Genomic DNA, 17,580 nt, shown 5'->3' with positions numbered 1-17,580 from the left:
ATGTTCGATACACGCAATCTTGGTGGCCATCTTGTGTTTTCTATGCCGTCTGGAGAGTGGTCAGGCAGCACAAAACAAGATCCATCAACTGTAGAAAACAGTTGTTCTGCTTCACCCTTGGTCAATTTTATACAAAGCGGTGATTCACACACCTGTGGGGTCACCAGCTAGACTCTAAATTGTGCGCTCACCAATATTTTATAAACTTCGGAGATTCACACACCAGTGTGTTGGTCAAATAATTTGGCAGCCATTTTTGAAAACGAAAAATATTTTGATACGTACACCTCTGCAGACATCAACTGGGCTCTAAATAGTGATCACCAATATTAATTTAAAGTTTGGTGATTCGCACACCAGTGCGTATGGTCAGGAAATTCGGCTGCCATCTTTGCAAGGGCAAAGTATTGAAATGGAGATTTGCATACCTGTGTGGGCACCTGCATATAATTCACTTTGGGAATTAATAAAAGGTATACTTGAGATCATTGTAGGTGATGCAGTAATTTGTACATCATTGAATCGTCATATCGTATGTGTCATACATCTCAGTGATTGGCACGCTATTGTGAACAGTGGTTGTCAGTAAAATAAAGGTTGCACACCAGTGGTTATAAGTTATATTAAAAGGTTATATCTTGCTTGATATTCTATAGGAGTGGTCTCCAACCTTTTCTGTTATAAGAGCTACTTTTGATCAGTGAAAATCGTTGTAAGCTACTGACGGCTATGTAACGCACGCATTGTTACCAGACACCCCCTCGTCCAGCTTCATTGACTTTAAACCTAATATCCAGGGTGCTCGATTCTATGGTTTGAACAAAATACTGTGATTAGGGGTACTATGATAGAGCTGCCATTTGTGTCAGTGAGTGCATGGTCTGTAGGTATGTATGAACATGTGTGTGAATGAATGGGATATATGTGTATGGGTGACTGAGACCCAGTGTCATATGTACTTGTGGCAAAGGACATACCTTTCGCCATATGTGGCACCATTACATGTGCTCCATAAACATACAACCATTTTTTAAGTGGGAGAAATTCAAAGTGCAGAAAAATGTTCTGCAGAAATATTCATATTAAGGAAAACATTTCTGCATTTTAAATTTCTCACATTTAAAAAATGGCTTTATTCTTCTGTTATAAAAATGGCAGTGTGTCTACCAACCACTGATAGCAAAATGTCTGCAGTGTGTAAATGTAAAACTTTGAAATGGGAGAAAATTCAGTTCAAGAGTTAACTTTATGTTAGTATGTGTTATAAAAAACTCATCATTTAAATTTTCTCCCGTATCAAAGTGTCTTTACAAACACCAAGCATATTACTCCTAGTGGCCTATAGACACGCTGCCATATTGATAACAGGAACATTCAGTCATTTGTTTAACTGAGAGGAATTTAAAAGTGAAGAAACATGCTTCATAATATATATTTGGATTAATTTAAAGTAGAGAAATACATTAAGACACTGTTTCTTATGAACAAAGATTTTCACTTTAAATTTCTGCCATTTAAAAGAAAATTACTGTATTTTTCAGTTATAAATATGGCACTGAGTCTATCAGCCACTGGAAGCAAGAGTGCTGCTGTTTTTAAATGTTTCACTTTGAAAAGGATGAAAATGAGAATGAAGAGTTAACTTAATCATTAAATCAACTCTTCATATTAATTTTCTCTCATTTAAAAGGATTCAGAAATATAATTTTGTTCTCATGTCCAATACTGAATTGAGAAGACTTTTATTTAGGAGTTAAATACATCAGTGCTTCAGTGCTTCAGTTCTAAAACTCTGTGACCTACATGGGTCTAAATCTGAGCGGTACACTTCTCATTTTCAGGGTCTGCGATCTGCAGGCTGATAATAATGTAAAATAAACATAGTCCTTCCTTAACTTCTAAAGAAAAACTTATTTATTGCAGTTCTTAGTTAAAAATGAACTTAAGGCTGGGAGCTCACAATCGACTGGTTAGAGTCATCTGTTCTATAGAAAAGGATGCCATGAGGGCTCCAGTGCCATTTTTGCTTACACCATGAAATGTCATTTGGAATGGAGACAATGGAAGGATGGGTTTGAAGCTTATATTGAAGCAATTGGGGATGATGTGTATACTGACAAACAAAAGCTGGCCCTTTTGAAAGATTGTTTAGGGGTCGAAGGTAGACGTGTTTTATTTCACTTACCACCAACAACAGTACGTGATGTGGATGATGAAGAAGAGACTGATGTTTATGAATCCACTATAATACAGTTGGATATTACTATCAGAATGGTTGCGCATCAACAACAGTAGGGACCAAATGCCTAATGAATTTATCGATGTATTTGTTAATGACTTAAGAATCTTTGCAGCCAAATGTAATTATTCTTCATTTCATGCTCAAAGGATACGTGATCAATTGGTGCATACGAAAGCTGATGCAAAGTTACAAGAAAAGCTTTTGTCAGTAAGTGACTTAATAGAGCTTTATAGCCCGCCCTAGCGGGCTATACCGGCTGTTAAAGGCCCGCTGCATCGTTAAAGGCCCAAGCTGAAGGCGAGGGCCTTTAACGATGCAGCGGGACTTTAACAGTCGGTATAGCCCGCTACGGCGGGCTATAAGGCTATAAGAGCATTGGCCGGAGGTAGACATTACCTGTCACATAAATTAAACAAAACAGTTGCAGCTAGGTCTTCACATCGTGCGCGCGCACAGGAAAATAAATAAACCTACCTTTGTTTCTGTGAGACGATGTTAAATATCGAACTCCGACTCCACTGCCTGAAGGTCACATTTAATTAGGATTGATGATGACAGGGCATTCATGAAATCGAAGTCAAGAATGCCAGTCAAAGGAAAGATGTTTTCTGTTTTCAGTTTTGGCAATCGGTGATTATTCTGCGCATGCGCCTGGTACGAAGTGGACATTCTGTAAATAAGGAAGAGCTCACCCCGTGTTGTTCTACTCCGGAAGCTAGAAAGCGCGCCGGTTTTACTCACGTTTTTTGACAGGAGGGGCTTTGCCATTTGTGAAGTGCAGTATTCTTGAGCTGCAGAAGGAAAGGTGATATTAGCAGACTGAGATGATGCTTGGCACATGGCAGGTAAATACGAAACCGTTTTCCCCAGAGCTATTTCAAGGAGAAGTTGTGATTGGAGGTCAGGGGCACTGCTGAGGCCGCTGGGTTTCCTTGCAGGGAATTTGTATTCTTTACAGATGGAGTGCGTTGTGTCTCCCAGTTAATGCAGAGGTATTTGTGTGGTGATGGTGGGGGTGGTGCACCTCCTCTAGAGTTGGCTGAGAGTTAGCCTGATTTCAATGAAGTACCCTAAACAGTTTTTTAAAAGCTGGTCTTTATGTCACAATATCGAGGTTCGTAAGTTCAACTGCCACATAAATTGACTTTACAGTATTGACTACTGATATACTGTCAAGAGAAGCATACACAGGGAAGATTGTCAATATTGGGAAGTCGATGTAAGTGCAGATTAATAATAAAACTTGAATATTGTGTTTGCCAGTGATAAAAGCGCACATTATCAGAGGTGTGAAGTTATCTCTTTATAGTCAGTTTATTTCACTAAATATGGGGAGAGGATGTAGCCTTATGGCTAGAGCTGTCGACCTCGAGGCTGGGGAACCGGGTTTGAATCTCTGCAACGACGCTTAGCATCCTGTGATTCTGGGCAAATCACTTAATCTCCCTATGCAAAAATGAGTGTGTCCATATGTAAAATAAACTGGTGCTCATGTAAAGCGCTCGGATACCTGATATCTTCGGATTTAGTTTGCGCTATATAAAAGTCTAGAAAAAAAAGATATACATATAGTCAATCTTAGTGCCAGGCCTGCCAATGTGTTGCTATTGTTGGTTCATTGAAGCATAGCATTGATGGATATGACTAGATGGAGCAAATCCAAGGGGGCTACACAAGGCGATTTATTTCAAAACAAGAAAACTCATACTTTTCAGACTTTTGCACAATTAAAATCTTTATCTGCTGAAAAATATTTAGTAAAAGCAGTAACACTCTAAGCGGTTACCATAAGAGGTTTGCCTTTGTACAGTGGTATGAAAATGTATACAGATAGGGAGAATAAAAAACAACATACAGCTACGTTTGTGAACAAATATTATTTATTACACCATTAACATCACCTTGTACTACAATTACAGTATTAAATCATGGAATAACAAGTTACACATTTAGGAGTTAAACATGCACACTAATACTTTTGGAAAAGAAGGAACTTTGCAAAGCATGACAACCATCAGAAATCATTTGTTACAGTAAGTTTTCATTTATAAGGTTTCATTTCATTAAAAATTGTACATTGCCATTAAATGTGATGTTACAGTGAGAGAAAACATCGGTAATAATTTTTTTCTTATTTTCTTATTGTGATATGCTCTGCTCTCTGGTATCTTCAAAGAAGGATTGTCTTCTATTTATGCACAAGTTTCTGGCCCATTTATGTACTTGTTAGATATTTTTTTCTTGGTGTTGTCATTCGCATTTGCTAGTACAGTGGACCATATATTTCGATCTTCAGATGAAGCTTTCCAGTAACTCTGTACACTGGTTTCACTTTTGTGGCCAGTGACTGCCATGATCTGTCGAGCTTTAAGACCATTATCTGCAAGCAATTGCACAGCTGTAGCGCGCAGACAATGGTTTGTGTAAATGCGACTTAATCCTGCTTTTCTGCTGATTTCTTTCATTTGTCCTCCAACTGTGTTTTTCCCAAGAGGCTTTTTGAAATACCAAACAGATGCACTTGCAGCATCCGCCACAGTAAGTTTAATTGGTTGAACATAGAAACATGTGCAATCTCTGGGCAAATTGTAAATATAAAATGTCAAAGATTTCACAGGACACATATCATTGCCTGGCTGGACATAGATGCGACCTCTATTTAGGTATCTTAATTTCTCATCTACTTCTTTGTGGTTTTTTGTTTCTTCGTAAAAAGTTAAGGTTGCATACTCTTGGTTGTTTTCATCTACTTTGAAGGTGAAAGCATTTTAGGCAACTCCTGTAATCCTTCCCTGCCACGTCTGCAAGGTGTAGTTGGGTATCAAAAAAAACTTTGTACTGCAGTGAAATAGGTTAATCACAGTTCAAGATACCACAGTGTTTTATCAATGACAAGTTCTGTGCTGATATAAATTATTTTCTTATACTGATATCTTTGCCTTCTCTACGTTGTTTTTTTAAAATTGCTACTAACACATTGTTAGCGGGTGCAAATACAGCATCATGCATGATATTAACAGCTCTGCTAAAAGGAGGATTATTAATTTGTCTATTTAGTCCAGCCCTTGCTGATATAAGGCTTTTATTACTGTAACATTTCCCCTTAGCATTTCTTACCTTAAAAATGTCTCAGAAGGCAACAGAGTTTAGGCAGTGGTTTCATCTCAAAGTCTGGCACATACCCATTTTCTACCAACCAGTCTCTGAATATTTGAGTCGCCCATTTTGTTGCTGTTCTAGTGTTGGTTTCAGCCCTCTGCTCTTCAAGTATATCCAGTTCATGTGCAGCAAAGTTTAGGTGATGTTTCCAGGCTTCTCCATTTGAACTCCAGCAGATTTATGTACCCATTCATCAATGGAAAGGTGTCCAAATAAATTGAAAGATATTTGTTGAGGCTTTTCACAAAACTGTACATATCTTGGAGGATTTGCCATTGCTACTGCTCAGCTCTTCACCTTGGCTTGACTTGAATAACAGTGATTTTAAACAATAGAATGGACTGCTCTTGGCAGCATGTGAAGTTTAGAACAAACACTCAATTAAGAGGGCCTTTACCAGTGTACACATATCTCTGGAGCTGCATTATCTTCAATGGAGCTCTCAACATTCCAATGCTCTAATATTGAGTAAAGCTATGGATATGGTGCATTGTTTTGTATAAGTGAAGTTAGGCATGAAGGAATTAGCAGCAAAAAATGCTGCTGAAGTACAATTGTTTAAGACATCTACAGGGTAAGATATAATGTTGTGAAAAAGGAAGGTTACAACTCAATTTTCCATGCAAAGAACTGATAATAAGGAATAGATATGCTTCAAATGTGGGATTGCGGGACACCTGGTCAATGACAAATCGTGCCCTGCAATAGGTCAGATTTGTAGATATTGTAGGGATAAGGGACATTTTTCTAGGATGTGCAAAAGTAAGATAATAAACCCAGAGAGAGTGGTAAAGAAGGAAACAAACTCAAAAAGACCTATATATTAGTGGTCAATCTGCAACTAGAACATGGAATAGAAGATGTATTAAGCATATGTGAAGTTAATGAGAAAGAAATCATCAACATAGAAGTCAAGGAAGTAAGGGTAATGACAAATTCAGGAGCTAGACATACTTTGATTGGGGACAATTGGTTGAACAAATTTCCTGATATACAGTTGTAACCACCATATATTAAATTGGTTGACCTATGGGAACAAACTTATCGATGTGTTAGGATACTAATCTTAGCTCTAAAGGTAAAACCATTGAAGAAAAAGTGTGTGTGGTCCGGGAAGGGTCTTGTTTGTTAGAGTGGCCTCAACAAAGAGATTTGATGATCACTCCTGATTCAAATCATCCTGATCAAGTGTTGGGGTATAATGACTTGATTTTGCAAATTAATGATGATAAAGCAAGTGAGTGGAAAAGGTTATTTCTGAAAGTGTTGGCATCACAATTGGGACTTTTGAAAAATGTTGTGCACAAGATTATATTAAAACAGAATGTTATTCCCAAAGTGCACAAGGAAAGAAATATACTATTAGCCATGAGAGGTATATTAAACAAAGGTATGTAATACAAGCCTAAACAATCCCTAATTATACCAGAATAGAAACCTAAGACGAATGAAATGTTAAATGCCATTACTTTACCAGGTGTTATGAAATTGGTTCTAATTAAGAACCTCGATAATCATCACAGGCTTATGATTATATATTCACGTTTTCCATTTTGGTGTGACATTGGATGCATCAATTTTTTTTTATAGTTTAGACCTACTTAGCAGCTAGCCAGCTGGCCAGGTCAGCAGAGCCTCTGGTGTCCACTAACCTGGCCGAAGACATTATCCCGTATTTAGAATTCCCTCCCTCTCCTGCAGGAAAATGTTTTTATTCTGAACAACTCTTAGTGCACTTTGTTGACGAGCAGGCATCCTGTTGTTTTAGAAAGGCTCTAAAAGGCTTTTTTTTCTTTTTCAAAAGCATACTCTCAAGGTAAGAGTTTGCTTTCGAATGAAAATTTCCTATGTTTGGATGGATATTTTCTCCCTGGGCATTGCGGTTATTGTTCGATCTCCCTTCTCTTGGACTGAAAGCATGGCATTGTAGTCCCAGGCAGGAAGTCTTGTGATGGCTGCTTACCTGTTTTTATGTGCCTCAGGTTGTGCACCTATACACATATGGGTGCTCTGATTTTCACTGAAGTCAAAAGACATATACAAGCAAACATTTCCATTTGCACTCTAATTGAGACTTGTGCAGGCCCTATAAAGGTGGCCTTAGTAGTGTACAAGATCTGGCAATCATCCATATAGATGTGTAAATTCACATAGTCAGGAAAAACACAAATTGAAACTGTGCAACAAACCCTTCCATTCTAATCACTTCTTACACCTCATGGATATTCATTCCTTAGCTACAAAAAAGTTCAGTTCAGCAAATATTTCTGCATAAAAAGAAGAGTTAGAATTCTGAATGTTTGATTCGGTTCAAATTAATAGAAACAAATTCCATCAGAGAGAACACAACAGTGACATTTTAAATAGCGATATGGCTTAAGTTCAAGGAAAATCATGTTCGGAATTTCTATTACAGAAAACCTATATTAATCAAGGAAGATAATTAGTGTGTCTGAATACGATTTCAATGCATAGCTGATTATTCAAAAATATAAACTCATCCTGCAGGAAAACAATGAGCTAAAACAGATTTGGAACCATCCATTCAACCCAACCATTGTTTGCATGCAAATAACATCTAATCTGAAGAAAGCTTTTGATTAAATCGGATTCAGCAAAAGTGAATATGCAAGAAATATTTAGCGAGCTAAAAAAAAAGATACATTCTGTCCTTGAACTGCAATAAGTTCAAGTCTGTCATTAAACACGGACTGTGCTAGTGACAGTGTTCATACAATTCAGGTATTAAATCATCCTGGTTCGTGTTACCATACTAGAGAAACATCTCATCGCATTAGTTGATTAATCTCCGAACGTAATCTGATATTATATTGGGAAATAAATTACCTCTTAACTAGCTTGTCTGGTCCTTCAGGCATACTATAAGATTATCTTCGATCCTCAAAAAATTAATGACCCCCAGCTGCCCTATAAGGACTCTTCCTCTGAAGGGGGTCTCTGCTGATAATCACTTGGAGCAGGACATTGCCAGCATGAGGATGCTCTTATTATTTGTTAGGCCGCACAATTTGGAATGAGCTGGTATTTAATATATGAATCATTTGCAGTTTTTGGCTTTCTTTCAAGAAAGACATCCATTCTGTCTAGTCTGTACGTTTTGTGTATGTTCTTTTGTCTATGATGGGGTCTTTTTACATTTTTTTTCCTTGTTTTTTTTAGTTCTTGTCTTTACTTGTTTTGCTCCCAGAGGCAGGATATGGTGGTGAAAGTTAACTGAATAAATATGTTAATAGTAATAATAATGAACAACATTATATTAAACATTATAATAAATAAAAAACATTAACGGACCAATCATGAATAAACAACATTATATTGAAAAACTAAGAATTCAAGTACTACAACTCATACAATCATTGCTTTAAGGTGGGATTAAATTCCAACTAAAAGAACAAAAAAAGATATTTTGGAAAGGAAGGCTTGGGGCCATATGTATGAAGCCAATTTGCAATCGCTGAAATTCGCCGAATTTCAGCGTTTGCGATCGCAAATTAGCCATGTGCAATGTATCACACATAAACCCCCTCGCTAAATAAGGAATCGCAAATTTTGCGATTCCCTATTTTGCGATTGCATTTAAGGAATTGCAAATTGCGATTCCTTAAATGCAATGTAAGAAGCACAAAAGAAAGTGTGATTTGTCCTTAAGGAATCGCAAATTACCACTAACTTCAAGTTGGTGGTAAATTGCGATTTCACTTAAAAATGCACTATTTAGCATTTTTTTAAGTGCCATGTGGCGCACATACATGCCCTTAGGGCATGTACGTGTGCCACATGTGCACATATGCACACATGCACATTTCAGGGGTGCAACAGGGTGTCCTTTTGATACCCTTGAAATTTCATTCTCAATTTGCGATTCTCTAATTGCTAATCACAAATTGAGAATCCCTTCCCATTCATTCCTATGGGCCTCCTAACCCATAGGAATGAATGGGAAGGAATTTCTAATTTGCGAATCTCAATTTGCGATTCGCAAATAAGGAATATGTGGGATTCGCAAAATTATTAGCAAATCCCACATACATTGCATTTTGCGATTCTTAAAGTGCGATTCACTGAAGATCGCAATTTGAGAATCGCAAAACTCGATTTTGATACATATGGCCCCAAGTCTGCAAGTGCAATGAAGACTGAGGCCTTCATTACCAGTGGACTCTTAACTGCATTGAGGATAGAAACAGCAGTTACTGGCCCAATAGAAATTATAAGGTCTGTGGGAATACTGCATATCTTAACTTTCACCTGGAGTATTTGGCTATTAGAAGTAGGGGAAATCTCAGGGAAAAGTCAGGACCAAAATGGGGAATTACCACGGGAATTAGACCAGCAATTACTGATTCCCGTGGTAATTCCTTGTTTCTTAGTGGGCCCTCAGAGTACAATTAGTAATGGGCCAGATTTTCCCCACCCCAGAGTTACAAGTAACCCCTGCATTGAAAACTCCACAGGTGGGAAAGTCTATCCCATTTACCAAGCCAGTCATCATGAGGGTCAGAGTGTTGAATATAGAATATTTCCATTTGGAATATTATGCATGAAGTATATCTGCCACACAGGCCAAGTGTAATATTTCTGAATTCAGAAACTGAATAGAAACCATATGTAAATTGTTAGAAATTAGGATACTGGTTGAGGGGGGTGAAACCCTACTCAAACAGCAACCACAATTCCTGTGAGGGTGCAACACAAGCAAACCCCAAATTAACCTGTGCCTAAACTTCTAGTAGCTTGGCACAAAGCAGTCAGACTTAACTTAGAGTCAATGTGTAAAGTATTTATGCATTGCTTCAAATGGTGATAAAGTGAAAACAAGACACTAGAAAATCCCTACACCAATTTAAGAAAGTAGACTAACGTTTAATTAATGATGTGAGACTAAAATAACAAAAATCCAGTCAGTAGAACGGGAGATATGCAATTTCAAAGTAAAATAGTGCCTACAGCACAAAGCGCAAACTGTGGTTATCTAACCATGCCAGATCTGGATAAAGTCACAAGTTCAGGCCAAATGCAATGAAACGCAATAGAATGCAATGGAACGTAAAAGAGTGCAGTAGAACGCAGGCCCGATACAGGGACCAAGTTAGGCCCACTGAAGAAAGTACCTTAAATCCTGGTTTACGTAGCATTGCGAAATCATACGCCAAGGAAGCGCCGTGCCGTGGCGGTTCCAGAGAGCTGCAACGCAGAGTCCTGTGTCATCGAAGATGTCATCAACTGGGCCTTGCTATGTGAAGTCCTGCATCATGGTTGCATCCTGCAACGACGGTTCTGAGGAGACTGAGGGCTGTGGTGCTGCAAGGAGATGCATCATGCTGCATTGGTTCTGCTCACAGGACCACAGCTGGGCTGGCAGAGCATCTTTAGGCCCACTTCCAAGGGTGCAGGGCTAGGGTGGAATGGCATGAGGGGCAAGACACACAACAGACAGAGTTCAGGTGCTGGGTTCAAGATAAATGGAGCTTTTTCTGTAACTGAGGCTTTGATCAAGAGGTCTGGCAATCACTCTGGGGTCTTGGGTTTAAGATGCAGGTCCAGTTCTTCTCACTCAGACAGCAGGGCACCAGGGCAGCAGAACACTAGTCCTTTTTGCAGAGCAGCACAGCTGACCTTCTGAGTCTTCCACAGGTCCGGAGGTGTAGAGAAGAGTTGGGTCTGAGGATCCAATATTTATACCAGGTGCCAGCTTTGAAGTAGGAGAAGGTTCTGGAGGTTTCCAACCTCAGAGGCATTTGGAATTTCCAGCCTCCATTCCCCATTGTCAAACTCTTTGTGAGAGTGCTCAGTCAGGGTCTTTGTGATGTGCAAATGTGGTAAATGACAGCTCCCCCCACTCATAAAGTCAGAGATGGCCCATCCTGCTAACACCTATCCCTCTTGGCTTCACTGTTGTGGAGCAATTGACAAAGCCCAAATGCCAGCAATACCTAGTTATGTGACTAAGAATACAGGCTGCAGACACTGTCATGTGGTCCATAGGGACATTGTCGTCTTCACTAAGTTAGCATGAATGTTGCAGCCTGCATGCTGCTTGCAATATTTTCTATTGCTACTTTCACATTAGAACTCATCGTAGTGTTCACTCTCTGCATGTTCCTGGGATTTCAACTGAACATTATGTGCAAGGTCAAACAACAACGCCCCTTGTTATTTTGTTCTGGCTAGACCTTAGCCCTTAGACAAAACATACGGATGCAGCTGTTGTTTGGACAACATACTTTGTTTTTTTAGTGGGAGACACGAATAGGTAGCACACACTTGGACTTTCCAGAGAGAAGAGCGAGACAGCACCTATGATGTAGATTTACCATCTGGATGCTAAGATATGGGGTCTGCTGACAAATTCCAGAGATCTTCTGAAATATTATAATACTGCTGTGTTGCAAGAGGAGGGAGGCTAGGCTCTATTGTCTTTCCATGATGACACCCCCCTTCATAATTTATGAACTAGCTGCTATGCTGACTATATTTGTACTATTCATTTTCCTGCTTGTTGTGGTATGTATTCTGCATGTTAGGGCACGTCAGTTAAAATAAATATTTTAAACAGTTTTATGTCTCTCTCTCAGATCTTATTGTGGACAAGTACAAGAGTGTGAGCGAAAGGATGCGTCTTGTTACCCCGATTCCTGAGAGATCTGGGAGTGTTGTGTTCTGGGGTGTCTAATCATTTGTTTCTGTGTGAGTGAGTAGGAGTGCAAGTGAGACACTATAGCTAGTCAGTCCTGGGCTTGTGGGTACTAAGGTGGAAGGAAGACACAGTCCCTATACACCAAGGTCCTATAATCCAGCGCATAGTTCTGTGTTTGTGCAGAATCCCTGCAACAACACCAAATTGTTGGGACAGGAAACTGTCAACATTCTAAAAGTGGCATTTTCATAATTGTGACTTAAAATCCGACTTTACAATTAAAGAGGCTTTTAAAATTACAATTCCATAGACACCAAACTCAACATTCCCATCTGCTTCCAATTGAAAGTTGTCATGTATTAAACGTAATAAGGTATCCCATGGGAGAGGTAAGCCTTGCAGAAGTGAAAGATGAATTTAAGAGTTGTTCACTACCAGTAGATGTAAAAGTAAAATGTACATGCCCAACTTTTTAAATACACTGCACCCCACACTGTGGGCTGTTTAGGGCCTACCCTAGGGGTGACATACATGAATTAAAAAGGAAGGTTGAGGCCTGGCAAAAGGTTTACTATGCCAGTTTGAAATGGGAGGTCAAAACTGCATATATAGGCTGCAATGGCAGGCCTGAAACATTTTCAAAGCTCTACTTAATTGGGTGGCACAAAAGTACTGAAGGCCCACTAGCATCATTTAATTTACAGGCCCTGAGTACAGGTAGTACAGGTAGTACCACTCTGAAAGGGGCTTACAAGTAAATTACACATGCCAATTGGGTGTAAGCCAATTTTTTATTATATGTATAGAGGAGAGAGCACTGATCAGCAGTGATAAAGTGCACAGAGTCCTAAGGCCAACAAAAACAAGATCAGCAAAAAATGGAGGAGTAAGGCAAAATATTTGGGGAAACACCACTCTAAGGCTGTCAGGTCTAGCACACATGTAAAGTCAGATTCTGTGTGTATAATATTGAGCCACATTTTCATAATAATTACTGAGCAACTATTACTTTAAAAGTGTAAATATGGTGGTTCCAAAGGAGTCGGGCCCTAAAATGGGGAATTGGTTATCAGAATAGTGGAAGACATGGGTAAAATGAAGGAATTGCCCAAGGATGCCCATGAAAATTAACAGAAACACCCACAAGTATGGACATGAGATAGGGAGAAAGCTGATTCACAAGGGAAACACAAACTTCCTATCCATTTGTACTACTAGATCACTCTGAGAAAATTAGACCTCTTCATCCATGGAGAGCATTGCACACACCACACACAAGCCACAAAGTGGAATTCCAAATGATGCAAACAAATACCAACAGTTCCTGGGGTTTTTCTCACCAAGAATTAGCCATATGACAGGGAAAGGAAGTGGAAAGGTGAAGTGCAAAAACACCTTCACAAACACTGTGTCGTGGACAACATCACAAACACATTGATAAATCCAGGACTACAATAAAACAGATATATTTTTAATCACATGTTCCTTTCATTGATGTTCAGTAACTAGCATGGCCACAATGTTCGTTAACTGTGAATGTCAACACCACACTTGTAAAAGTTGCTTGGAATCAAAGACAAAATGTATGACACAAGTGCACAAAGCCACATGTCGATGCCCAACTGTAAACATTGCTAATATGCACAGACCATGATAGTCACAAATTCAAACCCTTCTGAAAAAGTGGGAGGTAACACGTATGCGGAAACACAAATTCCCAGTGCTCAATCACACACTGGTGAAGTCCACAATAAACCTACCCACAAGCCATAGCTGTTTTCCAAAATGTCAAGAAGATTCTAAGTTGCAATTGCTCTTATCAATAGGAATACGAGTTTGGGATGTTATGGTATCTACAGTAGCAAAATCACACACTTTGGCAAAAATGACAAAGAAATGTTCAGGAGAAATTATGTTCCTGGACATGGTTTGACGAATGGAATGGGGAACACACCTCATCAATTTACTGCTCCTTGCCATTCCTTCTGTTTTTGGTGTAGATCCCGAGGATGGGAAGAATCCTAGTGTCAGCAAAATAACATTGGGCTCAGCGCTTGAATAGCTGTGGATCAATTTCTCTCACAAGTATGACTGGCTCACACTACAAAAATCTAGTAATGCCCTGACCGCTTTTTGGGTTTGGAAACTTTCAAGAATAGATTTGGGGGCTTTGCTGTCTCTGTTGCTTTCACAAAACAAAAATGAAGGAAACAACCTCATCGAAACAGTAAACTTACGAAGAAGCTTACCCTGAAGCTAACTCCTGTATGATGGCACCAATTGTGGGCTGGTAGACAGTACTTCCAAATAGGTACAGTTATGTGCCTCTTTCCCTATCGCATGTTATTCACTCTTTAATAAGTACACTTATACAATGTAGGAGCCTTAAAACTGACAGGGGTTTAAATTACATATGGAACAGGCTACCCATTGCAAGAATAACATAATACAATGAACTCACACTTTTCAAGAAGGCGTCCCCACATTTCATTACCATTTAGTCCATTCTGCTTTAATTTCAGCAGGACATGTTTAAATACTTAAACCCATTTCTTGCCTTTTATTAGCATCTCTATAATTTTCCAGCCACCAGTGGTTGCACCGTCGTAGTTAGCAAGTGATTATGCAATGTTTAAAAGAATGAGTGCCAGTGCCCACAGTGCTGCTCAGAAGTCTACAGCCGGCGCTAAATGTCACCAAGCCAAATACCAAGGCTGCATAGTCTTGACTATGCCTCATGCCTCTTTAATCCACTAGCCAGACACTTCCTGCCCCTTTGTCACAATTTTAAAGAATTCTGATTTCTCCTTGGTAACTCATTTCCATTTTTATCTGTCTCCTTCATTCCCCTTTTCATGTTTTTCCCTCTCTTGCTCTAGGTAAATGTCTGGTGAGTTAAAATAAGCACTGGTCTCCAAAAATTAGCCGCACTAACAAATATCAGCTCAGATGAAGTACTGTTTAGCATAGCCTCATCCCAGGGATGGAAGCACAGCCAGTGAAACCTCACATAAATATTCAACTGTCTATCAATACAATACTGTTGTTAAGTGATGGTAAATCAGAAAGGATCCAAAATATTGTAACAGTAAGTATCACTTAATGGTCATTACGGTTGCCCAACAGGACAGAAAGTATGGATGCATATCAATGGAGTAATGTGCTTTGCCCAAGAGTTCTATAAAAGAAGAAAGCAGCCATCAACAAGATAGTGTGTCATAAAGGTAACATCTCATCACAGTGCCTGCACGGACCTCTCAAACGTATCTATGAGGTGACGCAAAGACACCCTGCGAGGCTTTGCATGCCCTCATAGATATTGAGTAAGGCAGGGCAGCACAAAGCGCTGCTTTGCCTTACTCTATCTCAAGGAGGCGTTCCATGGATGTTGCTGTGGGTGTTCACACTCAACATCCATGGAATTTGACACTGGCCCAGATTCACAACATCTAATAAACCTGGGGCAGCGCCAAAATTGCACTCCTCCCCAGAGCAGGCAAACGAGGAGAACTTTTTACATTTCTACTCGTTTTTTCCTCCTTCCATGAGTGCTGCATTCTGGGCTGTATTTTGCAGCCAACCCCATGATGTGCAGTTCACCCCTAGGACCCTAGAAACTCACTGAAAAAAACAAAGGTTAAAGTGACGTTATAGTTAGGGGAAAGCTTCAGTGACAATGTAATGTTTTATGCTAAAAAAAACACTGCCCTAAGGTTACCATGACTAAAGCCCTTGCTATGCACAGCTAATTATTCCAAATATTATATTGCTTATGCCATGTTCTGTAACAAAATTGATAACATCACTGCAACATTTAAAATGATATCATTGATGGCAAATCTGTGCATGTGGGGGCATAAGTCATAGTTACTTGAGGTTATTATAACTGGTGAATTTCTTTATTAAAATATTAAAATGTAAAATGAGAATGTGAAATAACAAAACATACTTCAATTTAGAAATCTTAGGCTAGAAATGTATAAAAGTGCTAAGTTTCTAGCACAAGATTTATATAGAGTTTATCCAAAATGTTATATAAAATACAAACAAACCCCTGCATAGCCCTATCCAAACTCAATAGAAGCTGGTACGATGGTGGAATCGCCTTGCCCAGTGTACAATTGTATTACTGGGCCTCGCAACTTATCATAGTGAACCAATGGCTCCATACCCGCAGGAGGAACCAGCTCTCCGGCTTGACAGACACACTCTCGGGTCCGCAGGACCCCTAGTGGCGCTTTACCACAAAAACAAAAAAGGCACGTGGATCGGTCCCGCTGCACACACAATATATATATGGTTCACAGCGCAGCGAGCGCTCGGTTAGGAGAGAGTCCTGACCCAACTCACAACACTGTGGGATACGCCAAAACTAGGTATGCTCCGCTACAGTAAAGGTTTTGCACAATGGGACCTTATTGATATCTCGAAAATTGGGGACCGCTGGAAAAAGGGAGAAGTAGTGACATTCACCTAACTACGAACAACATATAAAAATGGCGGACTCAGAACAGTTTCGCTTTACACAAATTAAGCACGCACTTACAAGGGCCATACCCAGAGGCACCGATCTCCCCGAATCATCGCGGCTCGAGGACCATCTCCTTACAGACCATCTAACTAAAAAAGCCATTTCTCTCACCTATCGCAAACTAATTAATAATCAGAAAGATCCCACACACGCCTTACGAGACAAATGGCGGGCTGACCTGGGAGACATGGACGACCAGGATTGGCAGGAAGCTTTGGCGTCCCCACTGGAGGTGGCAAACCCGTCTCGATTACAGTTGGTGCAACTGAAGATCCTACATAGGACGTATTACACTAGAACAATGCTGCACAAAATCGGCCGAACTGAGATACCTCTCTGTCAGCGGGGATGTGGGACACAGGGCACATTTTACCACAAGCTATGGGACTGTACTCACATAGCACACTACTGGGAGGCGGCCATGGAGACAATTACTCAGGTGTTTGGCCTCGAAGTTCCCCCTGAGCCAAAAAGGTACCTCCTCAATATATGGGAACCAACCGACCTTAATCACGCAGCACAGGACTGGGCGACCCTTGGGATCACGTTCGCTAAATGCAATATCGCACAACATTGGGGCGCGCCCACTGCCCCCCTACAACAACACTAGTGTCAAGACATGGATAGAGAAATGGTGGCCGAAAAAGCAGTCTTCATACACAGAGGGTGTCCCAAAAAGTGGGAGCGGGTGTGGGGCAAGTGGAATTCATACCGTGGCAATATTTGTGCCCCCCTGGCAGAAGAATCAGACTCAGACTTAAGCGACTAGCCCACAAGGACTGTTAGAGGGCCGGCTACACGTCCAAGATCAGGGGTCATGGCACTTTGATAATTTGAGATGTGACTTAAGGCAACTATAGACAATGCATTACCTGTGTATATAACCTGTAATGAATTTGTCATGATAATGGGCATTGCCAAGTGTAACCAGTGCTTTTTGCTTTATTTTTTGAACAAATGACAATAAACAAGTAAAAAAAAAAAAAATAC

This window comes from Triturus cristatus, chromosome 10 (assembly GCF_964204655.1).
Source record: "Triturus cristatus chromosome 10, aTriCri1.1, whole genome shotgun sequence".
Taxonomy (NCBI): Eukaryota; Metazoa; Chordata; class Amphibia; order Caudata; family Salamandridae; genus Triturus; species Triturus cristatus.
Note: the sequence above shows the minus strand (reverse complement) of the source record.